Below are 13464 nucleotides of genomic sequence, written 5' to 3' on the forward strand. Positions count from 1 at the left end.
CCAGACAAGACAACGCACACATCCAGGCATCACGACACCGGAACTCCAAGCCTTCCCGAGGTTTCTGGAACATGCTGGTCTGTGCTACCCTGTCCCCAGCACCAAGGTCTTCACCGTTCATGTTGTCCTTCTTGGCACAATGGCAGGGGCCATCCTCATTGACGTGGGTCTTTGCTCTGTCACCGTTGCAGCTAAAAAGGAAGTGGAAGGGCTGGAGGAATAAGTTAAGACCACCAGAGCTCCCCTCTGTGAGACAAAGGGCCCGGTGCTCTGCACGTGTTTTACATTGTTGATCTGTTCTATCTGCATACTGTCTTGTTGGGTGGAAAAAAGGAGAGAGGCGAACTCTTACTTAGCCCTTACATGCCAGGCACTTTCTGAATGTTTTACAAATATTAACTCAATTAATCCTCAGACCCCTCTAGGAGTAAGTACTATGATCATCCTCTTTTTAGGCAAAGAGAGGTTAAGTAGCCTAAGATCACATCGCAAGAAAGTGACAAAGCCAGGTTTTGGACCCCCAAAGTCAGGCTCCAGAATCTACCTGCTTAGCCACTGAATAATACTTCCTCTGCCAGTTTTCACTTTGGGCTGATCACATGAGATAATAGATAAAGCTGTTTTGAAAGGTGTAAAAGTTAAATAAATGTCAGGGCATAATTTATAATGGTTTGCTAATAAATTTATTTATTCAACAAGTTTCTTCTGCCTGCCGACGAATGAGACTCACCCACTGAGTGTTGACTACATAGTGAAGAGCAAATGCAGGGCTTCCCTGGTGGCGCAGTGGTTCAGAATCTGCCTGCCAGTGCAGGGGACACGGGTTCGAGCCCAGGTCTGGGAAGATCCCACATGCCGCGGAGCAGCTGGGCCCGTGAGCCACAACTACTGAGCCTGCGCGTCTGGAGCCTGTGCTCCGCAACAAGAGAGGCCGTGATAGTGAGAAGCCCACGCACCGTGATGAAGAGTGGCCCCCGCTTGCCGCAACTGGAGAAAGCCCTCGCACAGAAACGAAGACCCAACACAGCCATAAATTAATTAATTAATTAATTTTAAAAAAATTGCAGTTATCTTTAAAAAAAAAAAAAAAAAAAAGAGCAAACGCAGACAGCAGGACACGGTGGATATTCTCCAGGCTGTGCAGCAGGGGAGGCCTTGTGCCCCCTTTACCCGAGTTTTGATCTGTTCCAACCCTCACTGTCCTCTATAAAATAGGAAGATTGGTCCCTGTTTTGCAGAATTCAGCATATTATTGAGTACCCAGTAGATGGTTGGCATTATGAAAAATAGCTTGTACCCAAGTACGAGGCTCTCACGGTTGAGTGGGGAGGAGACACCTGAAAAATCACACTGCAAATGAGGCTGTGAAATAACTGAGGTTTGCAGTACTGAGAGCGTCCCAAGTAAGACGTGAGTGAATGGAGTTGGGAACAGCTTTACCCCAGTTGTCGGTTGAGTGTGACCCCGAGGTACGAACTTACTCACGGAACAAATAACCGTGAGCTGCCAGCCACTCTTCTACTTGTTTGGGTCTCAGCAGCAAACAGAAATACCTGCCCTGGTGGGGGGGACTTGATCAAAATGAAAGAGTAAATAAGGTAATACACTAGAAGCTGACAAGAGCTATGAAGAAAAACAAAGCTGGGAATTGGTGAGGTTCAGGGTTCAGGACTGCTCCCTCGCAGCCCCTCCCAGGGCCCTGGGCCTACTTTTCTCTCGACATCACACCCCAGCCCTTCCTCGGGGCCCCGCGGCTGCATCAGCTTCGGGCCCCGCGGCACTGGAAACGGCGCGCATCCCTCCCCGCGCACGCCGGCCTCGCCCACTACCGCCTCGCGCGCGTCCCACCGGCGGGTTCTGGGCCCTCCCGCAGGTCACCAGGTCCCTGGGCGCACCTCCGCTCGCCAGGCACCGCGCTCTGCGCTGCGCCTCCAGGGCGAGCGGGTGCGCGCTGGCTGGTGGAGGTCCGGCGGGACGTTTCCACCAGACACCACCGGAGCGCCCGGGCCCGTGCGAACGCCGGAGAACGGGACCCAAGGACCTTGCGACCCCGTGAGGCTGCACCCTCAGGAAGGTGCGACCCCGGATGCTCAAGCCCCGCGGCCGGGCCGTCCAGCTGGTCCGGCGGGGAGGGAGGGCCGCGGTGGTGTGGGGGTGGGGAAGGGAGGGGCTGGGAGAAAGGGGGAGAAGGCGGGACGGGGGCGGGAGGCAGCGGGCAGTGGCTGGGGCACCGGCCAATCCCGAGCCCGGGCACCTCCCCCTGGGGATCGCCCCCAACCGCCGCCCCCGCGGGTTCCACCCTGACCGCAACCGAGCTACGGCCACGTTCACTCCGCCGCCCCGGGACCCCGACCTGGACCCTCGCCCAGACCCTCACCCCGACCCGGAGCCGGACCCCGACCCCGACCCGGAGCCGGACCCGGGGCCAGGCCCGGACCCTGACCCAGACCCGGACCCTCACCCCGACCCGGACCCGAACCCGAACCCAAAGCCTGACCCCGATACGGACCCCGACGCCCACCCAGACCCCGACCCGGACCCGGAACCGTGAGCCCTGTCTGGACCCTGACTTTGATCCCCGCAGGTGAGCGTGTCAGTCTCCGCGGCGGGGGGCACCCCCTTCCTGCGACCCCGGCCCCGGCCGGGGGTCCCGGGGGTCGCGGGCACCCGACCCGACGGCTGTCACCTCACCGCCGTCGCCTTTCCTGGTTTACGCCTCTAGGTCCCACCCAGAGGCGAAGGTCAGGACCCTCCCCCGGGCCTGCTGTCGCCCCTGGGCGGCTTCTTACTTAGAGACCTGGTGCGGGCCCAGGCTGTGCGCGGAGCGGGCCGGCGCGCCCCGGCCAGCCCTTCTAGAGGGAGCCCCCGGCACCCCTGGCCCCCCGGCTCCCCCGGCCCCTCCGGCGCCCCCCGGTCCCCCTGGCGCCCCCGGCCCCCCCCCCCCCCGCCCTCCACTCCTTCCGCGGCTTCTCCAGCCCCTCCCCCGCAGCCCCATCACCGCCACACCCACACCCCGCGGTGGCCCGGTGCTCCCGACTCAGGCCGGGGCGGCGGCGCTGGTCCGCGTTGGCGGCGCGGCCTCCTTTATCCCGCTCCCACCGACTCTCCATCCAGGTGCGGCCTGAAACGTGGGCTTTCTGAGCTCCTTTGGAGAAGGCTCGACTCTGAACATTGCCTGAGGTTGACCTGGAGGAGGGGCGTCTGAGGTTCGGGGAAGAGCTTCACGGTTCGGCACCGCAGGCAAAAGCACCGAGAGGGAGACACCCAGGTGAGGGGTACCTGCCTGCCTGCAGGATATGGGGTTCCCAGGAGAACTGGAACTTCCCAGGTCACAAGGTCGGGCTGTTCTGGGTGATTTGTGTGTGGGGTGTTGGTGGCATTGATGCAAGGCAATAAAATGACATTAGCTGTGAATCGCCGAGTTGAGGGCGTTCCCTGGTTCAGCGGCGCGGCCGCAGCCCCCTCTTCTTCCTCCCCAGAAAGGAAGGCTGGAGCAGAGAGTGGCTGCGGAGTGGGGAGGGGCTGCGGGGGAGGGGCTGCGGGGGAGGGGTGAGGCGAGCGCTGGGGCGCCGGGGGCGGCTTGGGGTCAGTGGGTGAGTGTCTTCTTCCACCTTTCGAGTTTCCTTGGAAGGTGAGTGGACTTTTCTGGGACGCTGCTGGCGGGGAGCTGGGCCTTTCCATCGGGAAGGGGGCTGCTGGCCACTTGGCCCTGAAACACCCCTGTCCCCACTTTTCTGTGGAACCTCGGCCCCCGGCCTCCATCAAGTATGGACGAATGTGACTGAAGACAAAAAGGGACGTGCGTCCCGTGCCCACCCACCCAATTCCAGCAGGGCAGGGGCGGGTGCAGCCTGTCCTCCCAGCAGAGGTAGGCAGACACAAGGAAGTGGGGAGGAAGGCCCAGCCCAGGCCCCGTGGCTGTTCTTATCTGGGGGCCGGGGTGTGCAGGGCCAGCTGCTTGGTTGACACGAGGAGGCTCTATAAGTCACGCCCCACGTAACATAGTTGTGTCCAGTTCACAAAGTCCCTTGGACTTTCAAGGATCTTCTGGTGACCAGGATGTGGTGACACGAGGGCACAGAGGCCCCAGCCACCTGCTGACCTGGGTTAGGTTATTAAAGTGGTGGCCTTGTGGGCCCAGGTGGGCATTTTGTGGCAGCCCCTTCCTGGCCTCTGGGCACGAGCTGGATGGCCGGTGGGTATGTTGAGGTCCACGCCCCGACGGGGGGGCTGTAGGTGGGACGTGCGGGGCTGTGTGCGTGGCAGGACCCTGTGGCCCCCAAGTGAAGAGTGGCTTTTCCAGGAGCAGCTGTCATCAGGTGCTGATTCTCCCGGACTCTGGTCTGGCACGGACCAGTCCCTGCAGTGAACGAGAGATGTGAACTTGAACCTCAGGAAATTCTAGGCCTCCCAAGACGGGGAAGACAGGCCCACTAGAACCTCAACATGCTTTTCAGCAGGACATGGCAGGGGTGGGTGGCCTGCCGGCTACTCAGAGGGCAGGGCCTGGTCACCTGTCACCTCACCCCAGCCCCAGTTTAGCCAGGGCTGGTCTGCCCCACGGGGACAGTTTGGGGCACCCTGCCCTCCTCCTAACAGGGGCCTGCAGAGGGCCTCCATTTCCTCTCTTCTAGAAGCAATAACTTCCCAGGACCTTTAATCAGCTGGCCGTCTCTGTGCCATTTTGCTCTCGAGAAGGGTGGGGTGAACGCCAGCCAGTCGTGTTGACGAGGTGCAGGCCTGCGGGTTTCCCATCTCGCCCACCTGATCCCGCCAGGCGGGCCGTTTGTGCATCTTCTTAGGCGTGGCTGGGCCCCCGCCCCAGCAGAGGTGGCTTCCCTGTGCTCAGCGCAAGCAGAGCTGCTTCTTGACTCCTGGCCCGTTTGTTTCGAGGCCTCGGCCTTTTTAGGAAGGTGGTTGGTTTGGAAAAGTACAAGACTTGCCTACACAGAATCGCTGGCTTCCTTAAAGTTCGAAGTGTCTGTGACGCAAAGACCGGGTACTTTGTACTTGACAAGAACTGTGCCTTGTTTTCGAAATGACTGCATTTGGAGGAGCCGGTCAGGTCTCTGCCGTGGCAGGACCGTGGGCCTGGGATGTTCTCAGGTGACACCTGTTGTCTCAGGGTGGCTGTCACTCAGGGGAGCGTCGGGGTCACCTGATCCTCGTTCTCCCCCATCCTTAGGACACACAGTGTGACCCAGGCACCAGGGCGCGGCTGAGGGTGGGTGCCAGCAGGGTGGGAATGCCTCTGACTACGGGAACCTTGCATCTCCCTGTACCCCGGGCTTGGCCCCCTCCCCAGTCCCGCACCCCTGGGCTCGGCCCCCTCCCAGTCCCTGCACCCCTGGGCTCGGCCCCCTCCCCAGTCCCACATCCCTGGGCTCGGCCCCCCTTCCCCAGTCCCACACCCCTGGGCTTGGCCCCCTCCCCAGTCCCACACCCCTGGGCTCGGCCCCCTCCCCAGTCCCACACCCCTGGGCTCGGCCCCCCTTCCCCAGTCCCGCACCCCTGGGCTCGGCCCCCTCCCCAGTCCCGCACCCCTGGGCTCGGCCCCCCTTCCCCAGTCCCACACCCCTGGGCTCGGCCCCCTCCCCAGTCCCGCACCCCTGGGCTCGGCCCCCTCCCCAGTCCTGCACCCCTGGGCTCGGCCCCCTCCCCGGTCCTGCACCCCTGGGCTCGGCCCCCTCCCCAGTCCTGCACCCCTGGGCTGGGCACCTCTCACCCCGCAGTCCACACCCTCCCGTGCCCCTGCTGGGAAGCCCGGCGGGAGGCTGGTGGAGCTGCCAGGCTGAGACGTGGATCAGTCAGGGAGGCGGCTCAGTGAGCAAGTGCGAGAGCAACTGTGGCCGTCGTGACACAGACGTGTGGACGGGGGTGAGGAAAGGGGGCTGCGCGCCCGACACCAGTGTCAGCGCTCCAGGGACCCCGCCACCTGCTCCCCACACAAGCCCTGCGTGTGGCCTGCGTGGCCACGCTCCCTGTCCTGTCTACCGAGCACGACGGGGCCCAACACCTGAGGCTCCCTTCTCTAGGCACCCGTGGAGGGACCCCTGGTGGCAATGGCCAGCGGCCCCTCTCCTCTGGACGGGTCTGGGTGGCCGCTGGTTCCCGGGGTACCGCCTGCACGCACGGGCCTGACTGTGATGCTGACGTTAAGCTTCTGTCATCACCAAGGGGGTCGTTATTCCAGTTACTTCGCTCGATAACATAATGGAGCAGGAAGCAGAGAGGTTTACAGGGTGCCCATGGGCCCCAGGGCCCCAAATCCCGCCGTAAGGACACCGAGAGCTTGATCCTGACAGCAGGGCACACACAGGAGGGAGGCCGAGCGCCTGCAGGATGAGCCCTGAGGCCGCGGTGCCTGCGTGTGCGCCTGGCCGCCCAGTGGACCCTGCCCTTGGCCTTCCCTGCTCATCCCCTGAGGCCACAGCCAAGACCCCCTGTCGGCGCCTCCCTGCCAGCCCCACCCGACAGGGAGAGGAGTCTGGGGGGGCGGGTGAAAGTCAGTCCTTTCTTGAAGGGGATCTTCACAGGTGCATGCCCTGTGCCACGAGTCGAGCCCCTGCCAGGACGCAGGGCTGAGCGGACCTGCCTCCGCTCTTGTAGAGGAAGCCACGGGTGACACTGCAGCTTGTTCTCTGCTCCCAAGAGAGGGACGTGGCCCTGGGGTTCTCATGCGTGCGCACCGGGCAGCTGGGCCCAGGGCCAGCGAAGCAGCCGGGCGCAGACCTGCCCTCGGAAGTGTGGGGCGCAGCGCCGGGAGACCAGCCCGAGGACGCGGGGGGCACGGGTCTGGCACACAGGCGTCCACGTGCCCGGGGAGATACAGGGTCGGTGCCAGGGTGGCTGGCGGCCAGAGGCCAGTGGACGGTGGGAAGGGGCCTTGGCCTGAGGTAGCGCATCCCAGGCGGAGGGAACGGTACTCGGCACGGCGCAGAGGTGGGGTCCCCAAGGTGGGGGGACCCTGAGGTGGGGAGCCCGTGCGGGCCGTGGTGGCAAGTCCCCGTAGAATTCTGGACGCGGAGAAGGCGAGGGGCTGGGCAGGAGAGGGGGAGGGTGAGGACGACAGAGGCCGGCCGCCGCACCAAGTCAGGGGTAGAGGCCCTGAGGGGCAGTGGGGGCCTTCGGAGGACTTGCCCTGGGCGGGCGGCGGGCGCATCCCACCCTGCTTTCAGACGTCTGGGCAGCTGTGACGAGAGGGAAGGAGAGCGGGGCGGCAGGGGGAGCAGGCCGCTTTGTTAGCCCAAGCGGGACACGTGGGCGGCACAGACCAGGCTGGTGGGAGTTCAGCAGGAGGCCCCTGGCCGGTGGCAGGGCTGGTGGGAGGAGAAAGGGAAACGCCAGCGCGTGGCGCAGAGCCGACGGGAGGTGGGACAGGTCTGCTCCCCTGGACCTGGCAGGCGGGGTGCTCTGGAAGGGAGGAGGGCAGAGGGCCGTGCAGGAGCCCCCCACCTGCCCGCGTGTGTTCCACGGGGCGTCACCACGATGCAGGAATGTGGGTTTAGATAAATAGAGTGGTGTCGAATATGGGGGGTTTAGTTGGGGCTCTCCAGGGAAGCAGAACCAATGGGGGAGACAGGGAGAGAGCTGTATTTTGTAGAACCAGTGGGGGGAGAGGCAGAGAGCTGTATTTTGTAGAACCAGTGGGGGGACAGGGAGAGAGCTGTATTTTGTAGGACCAGTGGGGGGACAGGGAGAGGCCTGTATTTTGTAGAACCAGTGGGGGGACAGGGAGAGACCTGTATTTTGTAGAACCAGTGGGGGGAGAGGCAGAGAGCTGTATTTTGTAGAACCAGTGGGGGGAGAGGCAGAGAGCTGTATTTTGTAGAACCAGTGGGGGGACAGGGAGAGAGCTGTATTTTGTAGGACCAGTGGGGGGACAGGGAGAGGCCTGTATTTTGTAGAACCAGTGGGGGGACAGGGAGAGGCCTGTATTTTGTAGAACCAGTGGGGGGACAGGGAGAGAGCTGTATTTTGTAGGACCAGTGGGGGGACAGGCAGAGAGCTGTATTTTGTAGAACCAGTGGGGGGACAGGGAGAGAGTTGTATTTTGTAGAACCAGTGGGGGGAGAGGCAGAGAGCTGTATTTTGTAGAACCAGTGGGGGGACAGGGAGAGAGCTGTATTTTGTAGGACCAGTGGGGGGACAGGGAGAGGCCTGTATTTTGTAGAACCAGTGGGGGGACAGGGAGAGGCCTGTATTTTGTAGAACCAGTGGGGGGACAGGGAGAGAGCTGTATTTTGTAGAACCAGTGGGGGGGACAGGGAGAGAGCTGTACTTTGTATAACCAGTGGGGGGGACAGGCAGAGAGCTGTATTTTGTAGAACCAGTGGGGGGACAGGGAGAGAGCTGTATTTTGTAGAACCAGTGGGGGGACAGGCAGAGGGCTGTATTTTGTAGAACCAGTGGGGGGACAGGGAGAGAGCTGTATTTTGTAGGACCAGTGGGGGGACAGGGAGAGGCCTGTATTTTGTAGAACCAGTGGGGGGACAGGGAGAGAGCTGTATTTTGTAGAACCAGTGGGGGGGACAGGGAGAGAGCTGTATTTTGTAGAACCAGTGGGGGGACAGGGAGAGAGCTGTATTTTGTAGAACCAGTGGGGGGACAGGCAGAGAGTTGTATTTTGTAGAACCAGTGGGGGGACAGGCAGAGAGCTGTATTTTGAGGAGCTGGATCGTGCCTGCGTGGCTGGCAGGTCTGAAATCCACAGGGCGGGGCGGGCGGCAGGGCTGCAGGCCCAGGAATAGCGGACGCTGCAACTCGGGTCGAAGGCCGTCTGGAGGAGAAGAGCCTCCTCCTCCAGGGACCTCAGTCTTTCCTCAAGGCCTTGGACGGCTTGCATGCGGCCCTCCCACACTGCGGAGCTCATCTGCTTTACTCAGGGTCAGCTGTTTAAACCATGACTTCACCCGAAGACCCCCTCCGAGCAGCAGCCGACACCGGGCACGTGGCCCAGCCAGGCGGACACACGAGGGCCGGGCAGCCACGAGGCCGCGCGTGGTCCTCTAGGCTGGGCCCGGGGCTGTGGGCCCCTTTCGGGTGCTGGGGCCCTGAGGTCTCAGGAGCGGCCAGCGAACATTCGTGACTGGGACCCCGCTAAGTAAAGGCTTCCCCCGAGCCCCAGCGCACGCTCCCAGCGCGGGAACAGCGATTTCAGGGCGCAGCGCTCACCCACCGACCCCGCTTTGCCCTTGGCTGGGTCGCAGCCTCGGGAGTTTCCCGGGTGGCACTTGAAGCTGGCTCCGTATGTGGAGGGCGGGAGAGACCAGGAAAGAGGCAGACACCCGGGCGGCAGGTGCAAGTTTACTAAGCAGGGACTTGGGTGCGACGCCCGTCTCGGGCACCCCGCCCGCCAGAGTCTCAAGTTCACACGGAGGCGCTGACGGTCCGGCTGAGTTCACCTGCAGAGGGCCTCAGCGCGTCTCTGACACTGCCGCTCCTGCGGGAACCGGCGGCAGAGCCTGCGTCCGAGGACAGGGGTGTGGGTCGTCCGGGTCCGGCTGCTGGTCAGCCGGTGGTCACGTTCTCTCGATGGCCGCCTCCACCGTGGGGCGTCCGCTGGCGGCCTCGCGCTTCCTCCGGGCCGACACGCGTGTGTGACCCCGATCACAGGTGAAGCGCGTTCCTCCGAGGCCGTGGTCCGCGAGCCGGCACAGCCCTGGGGGCCGGCAGGCAGGGGCTGGGACTCGGGGCGGGGGCACCAGGCCGCTTGCCGAACCCCTCCCAGCGACCTCGCAGGCCACGTGCTGGGTGCAAGATGAAAGGTGATGGAGACCCTTCGGGGCCCCCCGTGTAGGAAGGCTCTGCTTCCCCAGGAGGTGCCCCCCCGTGGCGGGCCTCAGGTCACTGCTCCGTGGGGTTGGGCCCTGGACCCTTCCCAGTCTGGGGACCTCTGTGTCCTGGGCGCGGGAGCCCCAGTGCCCACCCGCCAGGCAGAGGGAGCATTGGGCAGCGCTCACCCGCAGCAGGATCAGGGCCGCAGGCGAGAGCGGGCCCCTCCCCGTCCCCGCTCCCGTCACCTGAGGAAGGTCTGCCAGGCGTTGCTCAGTAAGGTCTGGGAAGCTCGCAGGCGGCAGCCACTCCCCGCACCCACCAGGGCACGCCCCCCGCCGCCCGGGGTCCGCACAGCGTCAGGCCTGCCCTGTGCGGCCTGGGCACGTCCTCGGGGCACATGAGGCCCCACCGGCGGAGTGGACGCCCACTCATCTCGGTGCTGGAGCCCCTCACTCGGGCATCTGTCCATCTTCCCGGCATCCGCGCCTCTCCCAGAGGTCTTGCCAGGTGACTAGTGAACCAGATAAACTGGTCCCTGATAGGGGTGCTCCCCCGGCCCCCCAGGACGCTCTGCCACCCTGCGGCCTCCCTTTCCTCCTCTCAGGGCGCCTCTTCCCCCAGAGCAAGCGTCCCTCACCCAGGTGCACCTTAGGTCTGAGTGGCTCTCTCTCAGCTTCGAGGGGGTTTGCCGTCGGGATTCTTCCTTTGGGTTCTGGAAAGAGAGGACGCTTATTGGTGCTGGACCCTGAGACCGGGCCCTGGGGTGGGTGTCTGTGTCCCGCCCGGACATGGAGCGCCCTTGGAAAACACCCAGGGTTTGGAAAAACCACTCCTGCGCGCTGGGAAATAGGATCGGGCTGTTGGCTTCGGATAACTGGTCACCACACCCGCCATTTCCCGCCCACCACGGCTTTGCCCTTAAACCAGCGCCGTTTCATGAATAATGGTGTGTGTTTCACACTGTAACTGTTGGTTTGATGCTGTTGGTTTGAAGTTGGTGTGTATTTGAAATCGTTCTTGATTCTTCGCCATTAACAGCAACTTGGATCAATAACGTCTTTGAAGACACTGGCTGTGCAGAGGCTCCTGCCGTGGCTCTTCCCTGGCCTCCCGAAAGCAGGCACCAGGCGCGGCTTCTCCGCTGGGCCGGGGCTGCTGCGGGGGCCGGGGGCCGGGTGCTCTGAGGCTCCAGATGGCACGAGTCAGGACCCGCACGCCCTCAGCAGAGGGAGGACGAGGAGAAGAGCTGGGCGTCGGAGCCGCGAGCCCCGCGGGCTGGGCGCCCCGTCTGTTGCCAGCCTGCCTGCACGGGCCCAGTGTCCTGGCGCCCAGGGGAAGGGGCCCGAAGTCGGCTGGAGCTTGGGCTGGTCTGGCCTGAGGCTCAGCCTTTCCTCAGTACCGTGCTTTCCTAGCTGTGGGCTCCGGGCAGCTAGAGAGCCCAGCTCGGGCTTTCATTCCCCTTCTCAGCCGTCGGCAGATCGCGCTGCAGTCCCAGCGCCCCTCAGAGCTGGCCCTCGACTCTCGGCAGGGGCGCCGCTGCCTCGCGGAAGGGTCCCTCCAGGGCATCATCCAGCAGGGAGGGGCTGACGCGGGCGTCACTGTGCCGTGTGCCTGGCGTGCTGCAGGCGTGCGGGAGCTCGGTCTGCGGTTTTCTCGCTACTCAGTACCCCGTCTGTAAGTTTCCACCCCTGGTTTGTAAATTCATAACGTTAAGCCGAGAAAAAGCAGCCACCCTCCCCTTTCACTAGAGTAGTCTTGTTAATTCTCTCTGGAATTGCAGGACGCCTCACTTCCTGCTGCAGGGGCTGGGGAGGCTCTGCCCCTCTGTGCACCTCGGGGAGGTCTGCACCCAGGACTTCTCTGGTCCAGAGCCAGCCAAGGCCCCTCAGAACACACGGAGGACCTGCCCGGGCATCCGGGCGGGGAGGCCCCTGGCCTTGCTAGCCCTGTGGAGGCAGGGTGAACGCAGCACTGGCCGGGTATCTCGGTTCTGGTCTCAGTGATTGGTTCTGTTTCTGGGCGCTTCTCTTGTCCCTTTTGGACCTCAGTTTCCTCCAACTGTAAAATGGAAGTAAGGTGAGCCTTTTTGTCTTATGGGATGGTGTAAATAAAAGCATTTGGAAAAGTTTAAAGTGTAAATATAAGATACAGAAGTGAAATGTAAAATGCATTATATTTAAAGAAAATATAAAAGTGCAAATGTAAGGTCCCAGCCAGGCTCCCCGGAGGTGGAACCTTGCTGAGAAGGGGCAGGAGGAGGTGACAGGCGAAGGTCAGGCTTTGCTGAGCAGGGAGGGGATTCAAGGACTCCTGAGTGGGAGGAGTTAGCTAGCTTGCCGAGGTCCCCTGCCGGCAAGTGGCTGGTGAGCACACGCGCCTCTTACACTGAACGAGGGGCGCTGGGGTCACGGCACATGACACTTGAGACAACAGCCTCGTTTCACTCCACCCGCCAACAAAAGGAGCTTATCTGTTGGATCCCCCAGCCCCAGAACTCAGCTTCCTAAGTGAAGAAGCAGAAAGTTCTGGAAGAGCAGCACTTTAGGTGGCTGTTCCGAGAGTCTCATCATGAGGGAGGGTCCAGATTACGTGAATTCCACTCCCAACACGTGCCATTAACAGCATCCCCAAAGACCTTTTGGCCTCTGAATGCCCCGGTGTGCTTCTCCAGACCTGAGAACCCATTGGAGGTTCTGAGAAAAGACTCTGAGTCCATCTTGGTTTACATTTCTCGGGTGCTGCTGTGACCTTGAGCAGGTGGAACCCTTGGGGTTGGTCCAGGAAATCTGAGCCACCTTGTAAAAGTCAAACAGACCTATAAACTTGGAAGCATCCTTGTCAAGGTCTACAGTGACATTTCCGCTTAGGGTTGGTCGTGGCCAAGTGCAATACCAAGTGCACTGGTCCACCGCCATTGACAGGGCTTCTCTTCAGGCCAGGAGAAGGGGGGGTATGTGGGATGACCGGATGGCCATGACCTTGAGTTCTCAAGGAGGGGGGCGTGTGATGGCCACGGCCTTGAGTTCTGAAGGGGACACATGCAAAGGTCCAGGGGCTTGAAGGCCGAGGTGACTTTCAAGACTCCAGTCTCTCCTTGGTGGGAGGTGTGCGCCGTTCTCGGGCTTTGAGCTGGAGTGCGTGATCTGCCCCATGTTGTAGCAAGAATTTGGGGCCGAGATGTTAAGAGCGCAGGGCTGGGGGCTGAGAGAGGAGACTTTGGGAGCCCCTGCGGTAGTCCAGGCTAAAGATGAGAGGGGTGTGGACCAGGCAGTGGAGGGGGGGGCGTGGCCGGAAGGCGCTGGGGTGGTTTGATGATACAACCGTGAGGATTTGCTACGCTCTGGACTTGGGGCGGGAGAAGCAAGACACCAGGCCGCTCCCAAGCCTGCTGTCCAGAGCAGAGGGCAGGAGGGCCGGAGCACCGTGGCTGAGGGGCTGTTTTGTTTCCCAGGGACTCGGGCGGCACCTGGCAGCTCGTCTGTGGGCTCAGCAGACGCCTCCCGGATAAATGAAGGGATGGATCCCGCCAAGCGTGGGGGTGACTTGCCCCGCTCCGCCCGGCCGGCACTGCGTGTCCCGCGACCTTCCGTCTTTGCCGAGGTCCTCACGCTTGTTTCAGGGCAGAGTCCTGCTTTCAGATGAGCAGGGCCGCTGTGGCCGGGTCTGCGTTTGGGTCTCCGCAGCCCG

At 62.4% G+C, this 13464-nt stretch overlaps 1 long non-coding RNA gene across 1 annotated transcript; it reads left to right on the forward strand.

Annotated features, from left to right (window-relative positions):
- The first annotated feature begins 2421 nt into the window (after positions 1 to 2421).
- LOC137769034 (uncharacterized) lies at positions 2422 to 13464 on the forward strand. Its single transcript, XR_011074909.1, has 3 exons — positions 2422 to 2584; positions 3115 to 3268; positions 13229 to 13464. It is a non-coding gene; the product is annotated as an uncharacterized lncRNA (long non-coding RNA).

The sequence above is a fragment of the Eschrichtius robustus genome, chromosome 9, assembly GCF_028021215.1.
Source record: "Eschrichtius robustus isolate mEscRob2 chromosome 9, mEscRob2.pri, whole genome shotgun sequence".
Lineage (NCBI taxonomy): Eukaryota > Metazoa > Chordata > Mammalia > Artiodactyla > Eschrichtiidae > Eschrichtius > Eschrichtius robustus.